At 55.5% G+C, this 6,009-nt stretch overlaps 1 pseudogene; it reads left to right on the forward strand.

Moving 5' to 3' along the window:
* The first annotated feature begins 282 nt into the window (after positions 1-282).
* LOC120287977 lies at positions 283-3,529 on the forward strand (annotated as a pseudogene).
* Positions 3,530-6,009: the final 2,480 nt, after the last annotated feature.

The following is a 6,009-nucleotide window of genomic DNA, read 5'->3' on the forward strand; positions in this document are numbered from 1 at the left end:
TGTGAAACCATCGAGTCTTTGAACGCAAGCTGCGCCCAAACCATTGGTCGAGGGCACGTTTGCCTGGGTGTCACACATGGCGTTGCCCCTAATCCCCTCCGTCCTTTAAAACCTGGCGAGCTGACTCGGGCAGATGATGGCCTCCCGCGACGAACACGTCCTTTGTTGGCCCAAAATCGAGCGTCTGAGCGATTCTAAAGACTCACGACATCTCGGGGTTGATTAGACCCCAATGATCAATGTCGCGCGTGCCGCTCATCGCGCGCTCCGCGACCGCTTTACCACCAACTGCCAAGCTGTGGCTACCCGCCGAGTTTAAGCATACTCTGAGGAAAAGAAACTAACAAGGATTCCCTAGTAACGGCTAGCGAACCGGGAAGAGCTCAAAGATGAGAATCGATCAGCCTCTGCTGCCGAATTGTAAACTGAGAATCTCTCAGACGGACCGGGCCTGCCTCGGAAAATGCAGAGGGTGAGCCCCGCGTGTCCGGGACTGCCGCACCACGAGGCACTGGGCGGTCGGGCTGTTTGGGAATGCAGCCCTAATCGGGCGGTAAATTCCGTCCAAGGCTAAATATGGGCGAGAGACCGATAAGAAACAAGTACCGCGAGGGAAAGATGAAAAGGACTTTGAAAAGAGAGTCAAAGAGTGCTTGAAATTGTCGGGAGGGAAGGGATGGGGCCGGCGATGTGCCCGGTCGGATGTGGAACGGTGAGAGCCGGTCCGCCGATCGACTCGAGGCATGGACCGATGCGGATTGCAGTGGGCGCCAAGCCCGGCCTTCGATACGCCCGTGGAAACGTCGCCACCATGATTGTGGAATGCAAAGACGCGCTCACGGCGTGGCGGCATCTCGCCCAGCATCGGCTAGTGGGCTCCCCATTCGGCCCGTCTTGAAACACGGACCAAGGAGTCTGACATGTGTGCGAGTCAATGGGTGGCAAAACCCTAGGAAGGGAAGTCAGATTGGTGGGATCCCTTTTGGGTGCACCCGACCGACCTTGATCTTCGAGAAGGGTTCGAGGAGAGCATACCTCCATGACCCGAAAGATGGTGAACTATGCCCGAGCCGGGCGAAGCAGGAAACTTCGTGGAGGCCCGCAACATACCGACAAATCGCTCGCGTCCACTTGGGCATGGGGCCAAAGACTAATCGAACCGTCTAGTAGCTGGTTCCTCCCGAAGTTTCCCTCAGATTAGCCGGAGCTCAAGAACGAGTTCTATCGGTAAAGCCAATGATTAGAGGCATCGGGGGGGCGCAACGCCGACCTATTCTCAAACTTTAAATAGGTAGGACTAAGCGCGGCTGCTTCGCGAGCCACGCCACGGAATCGAGAGCTCCAAGTGGGCCATTTTTGGTAAGCAGAACCATGGACAGGATGAACCGGAAGTCGAGTTACGGTGCCCAATCAAGAAGGCTAACCTAGAACCCACAAAGGGTGTTGGTCGATTAAGACAGCAGACGGTGGTCATGGAAGTCGAAATCCGCTAAGGAGTGTGTAACAACTCACCCGCCGAATCAACTAGCCCCGAAATGGATGGCGCCCTCGCGCGACCTATACTCGGGCCAAGGCAAGTGCCAGCTCGATGAGTAGGAGGGCGCGGCGGTCGCCGCAAAACCCGGGCGTGAGCCCGGCGGAGCGGCCGCAGGCATCTTGGTGGTAGTAGCAAATATTCAAATGAGAACTTTGAAGACCAAGAGGGGAAAGGTTCCATGTGAACGGCACTTGTACATGGGTTAGTCGATCCTAAGAGACGGGGAAGCCCGTCTCGATAGCGCCCGTGCGCGAGCTTCGAAAGGGAATCGGGTTAAAAATTCCCCGAACCGGGACGTGGCGGCCGGGACGGCACTAGGGGAGTCCTGAGACGCCGGCGGGGGCCTCGAAGAGTTATCTTTTCGTTTAATACCGCCCACCCCGAAACGGCTCAGCCTCGAGGTAGGGTCCAAATGGCTGGAAGAGCACCGCACGTCCGTGGTGTCCCGGTGCGCCCCGGCGGCCCTTGAAAATCTGGAGGACCGAGTGCCGCCCACGCCCGGTCGTACTCATAACCGCATCAGCCCCAAGGTGAACATGCCGGTCGATGGAACAATGTAGGCAAGGGAAGTCGAAATGGATCCGTAACCTCGGGAAAAGGATTGGCTCAGGATCGGCACGGGGTCCTAATCCCGAACCCGTTCTGGCTATGGTGGATCACTCGAGCCGCCCGCGAGAGCGGGCCGCCGCGTGCCGTCGGGGACGGATTAGGAACGGCTCCTGGGGCCTTCCTGCGCGAACGAATAACTCGTAACCTGGTACCTTACAAGGGGAACTGACCGTTTAATTAAAACAAAGCATTGCGATGGTCCCGCGGATGCTCACGCAATGTGATTTCTCGCCTGCTCGAATGTCAAAGTGAAGAAATTCAACCAAGCCGGAACGGCGGGAGTAACTATGACTCTCTTAAGGTAGCCAAACGCCTCGTCATCTAATTAGTGACGCGCATGAATGGATTAACGAGATTCCACGTCCCGTCTACTATCCAAATAAAACCACAGCCAAGGAACGGGCTTGCGTAATCGCCGGGGAAAGAAGACCTGCTGAGCTTGACTTCTAGTCCGACTTGTGAAATGACTTGAGAGGTGTAGGATAAGTGGGAGCCGGAAACTACGAAAGTGAAATACCACTACTTAACGTTATTTTACTTATTCCGTGAAACGGAGGCGGGCAATGCCCCTTTTAGAACTAAGGTCCGCGCATGCGGGCCGATCCTAAGAAGACATTGTCGTGTGGGAGTTTGGGGCGGCACATCTCGTTAAAAGATAAATGTGTGTGTCCTAAGATGAGCTCAACGAGAATGTAAATCTCGTAGAAACAAAAGGGTAAAAGCTCGGCTTGATTCTCGATTTCCAAGTACGAATACGAACCGTGAAAGCGTGGCCTATCGATCCTTTAGATCTTCGGAATTTGAAGCTAGAGGTGTCGAAAAGTTACCACAGGATAATCGGCTTGTGGCAGCCAAGCGTTCATAGCGACGTTGCTTGATCCTTCGATGTCGGGGCCTCTTCCTATCATTGTGAAATAGACCACCAAGTGTTGGATTGTTCACCCACCAATAAAAACGTGAGCTTGCTTAGACCGTCGGAGACAAAGTTAGTTTTACTTACCGATGATAGTGTCACAATAGTAATTCAACCTAGTACGAGAGGAACCGCTGATTCGCACAAATTGGTCATCGCGCTTGGCTGGAAAAGCCGCGGGCGCGGCTACCGTGCGCCGGATTATGACTCGAACGCCTAAGTCGAATCCGGCTAGAAGTGACGCATAAGCTCGCCGCCGATTGCCGATGCAGCAGGGGACTTGTTCCCCCAAGGGCACGTGTCGCTGGTGAAGCTCGCGGTGGATGAACCGCCAGGCCGCCTTGAAGCACAATTCCTATTGAGCGATGAGGAATCTTTGCACGACTTAAATACGCGACGGGGGTATTGTAGTGGCAGTGGCCTTGCTGCCACGATCCACCGAGATTCAGCCCTTTGTCGTCGTGATTCGTCCCTCCCCCAACCCCTAACTCCACAACCAACCAGCAAAATTCCTCTTCTTCGAAACGAGCTCGAGGGTCGCGGCCTCCGTGAGGGCCTCCGATTTCTCCTAAGTCCTGGGCACTCCTAGTTCTCGCACCCACGGCTTTGAGAGCGAGTAGTCCCCGCATCATCGGAGGCTTTACGTATCTCCTAAGGCTCCATGACTTGAGAGTCCATGCACACAAGGGTATGTGTGTGCCTGGGCATGAGCATGTGACTTGGCCGCCGACATGCCACGACTTGAGTGATGCATAAGCGGCATGAGAGGAAATCAAACGCCCGAGTGTGGTGACTTGTGCTCGGCCTACTTGCCATGACTCGAGAGTGCTTTACACATGTCCCGTCGTGACAAGGCCAACGTCCCGTGACTTTGTGCCATCCCCGCACCGTGTGCATCGATCCTTCAATCCTCTGACTTCCCCTCACCATGCGATCGATCGTGAAATTCTTGGATTGTTGAGGGACGAACTAGCTGCCGAAAATTTTTGTAAGTTGTTTTTTCTTTCGGTGAAAAGTAAAAAAATGGCACCAAAAATTTTGGTAAGTTGTCTGCCTTTCATAAATCCAAGAATTTCACCTCCGAAATTCTAGTCGAGCCTCGTGATCGATCGTGGTAGAGGACCTTGGATCACAGCGGATCGATCCATGCCGAGGCCTTGGCCGTGTGCCTCCACCTCGCAATCCTCGGACTTATTTAAGTTGGATCGATCGTAGAACCGAGGGCCTTGGCCGGGTGGATGGCTTGATCTTTGAGACAAGCATGTGACTACCGGGTGAGTCGGGCACGATCGATCGTGGGGATCGATCTTTGGTCGAGCGATTCGGTCATGGTCAGCCTTGCCTGGGATCGACGGGATCACCCCACCGTGCGGATCGATCGGGTCGATCCCCTACGGCGGGATCGGTCCCCTGCGACCGTGTGGGATCGACCTGCATCGACGATCGACCCCTGCACTGCGGGATCGATCCCGCCGAGCGGGTCAGTCTCCGCACCGTGGGATCGAATCCTGGCCGAGCGTGATCGTCCTGGTCGAGGGCTCCTGTGGGTGGATCGACCCTTGCACCGTGCGGACGCATCGTGGGTCGATCCTCGGCCGTGCGGATCGGTCCTCACCGTGCGGATCGACTGGGACGATCGGATTCGATCTCTCGCACTGCGGATCGATCCTGGCCGAGCGGATCACCCCCTACCGTGCGGATCGATCCCCTGTCAGCGGATCAGTCCCACGAGGGCTCATGTGGACCACCCATGCACCATGCGGATCGATCATGATCGATCTCGCCGAGAGGGATCGATCGTGGTCGAGGGCCTCGGTCGTGTGGACGTCCACGCACGCGCGGATCGATCATGGATCGATCCCCTGCCGAGAGCCTGGCCGTGGCGGATTTGATCCAGATCGGTCTGGTCAGAGCCGGGCTGTGGATCCAACGCACTGGGTGGCGGATCGGGATTAAGGATCGATCCTGCCGAGCGCTCGGGCCAGGCGGGATCGATCATGGATCGATCGGGTGGTCGAGGGCCTCGGGTCAGTGGATCGATCCATGCACCGTGCGGATCGATCATGGATCGATCCCTACGAGCTGAGCGGATCGATCGTGGTCGAGGGCCTGGCCGTGTGGATCGATCCATGCACCGTGGATCGATCATGGATCGATCCCGGTCGAGCGGATCGATCGTGGTCGAGGGCTCTTGGCCGTGGATCGATCCATGCACCGTGCGGGATCGATCATGGATCGATCCTCTTGGCCGAGCGGGATCGATCGTACCGACCGCCCCGGCCGTGGATCGGTCCTTGCCGAGCGTGGGTCGATCTCGCACCATGCGGATCGATCGCGGATCGATCCCGCTCGACCGGGATCGATCGTGGCCGACCGCCTCGGCCGTGTGGATCGATCCGACTGGCATGGATGATCATGGATCGGTCCCTGAGCCGGGACGATCCCGCACCATGCGGACGATCGGGGATCGATCCCGCTGACCGGGATCGACGGCCGACCGACCATGGTCCGGGTTGCAACTTCACCGATCATTTCTTGTCCGATTGAATCCATTCTTCTTCCTAAATTTTGTTTGTGTCATAAAATAGCCTCCCAATGTTTTGCCCACGTTCCAAATATTTTTTCTAATTTTCCGGATTTTCTCAATTTTTTAAATACTAAAAATAAAAAATATTTTCGGTCACAAAATTTTTTTCTGAGTTTTCCATAATTTAGATCACATTTTTCTAAGCATCTCGCAAAAATCTCATCAAAATTCAATTTCTACAATTTTTTGGAGGGGTGGTGCCTACTCAAACATGGTGAATGTCTACTCCCGCTGGGGCAAAATGTCATAAGGCTCTTTAGGGGGTAGGGTGCCTGTAGGGGCCACGGGCGGTTTTCGGGCGATCGCTGCGCGATGCATGAGTCATGTCACGGGCACAGAAATGAGTCAATAATGAGTCATAAC

The sequence above is a fragment of the Eucalyptus grandis genome, chromosome 8 (genome assembly GCF_016545825.1).
Source record: "Eucalyptus grandis isolate ANBG69807.140 chromosome 8, ASM1654582v1, whole genome shotgun sequence".
Lineage (NCBI taxonomy): Eukaryota > Viridiplantae > Streptophyta > Magnoliopsida > Myrtales > Myrtaceae > Eucalyptus > Eucalyptus grandis.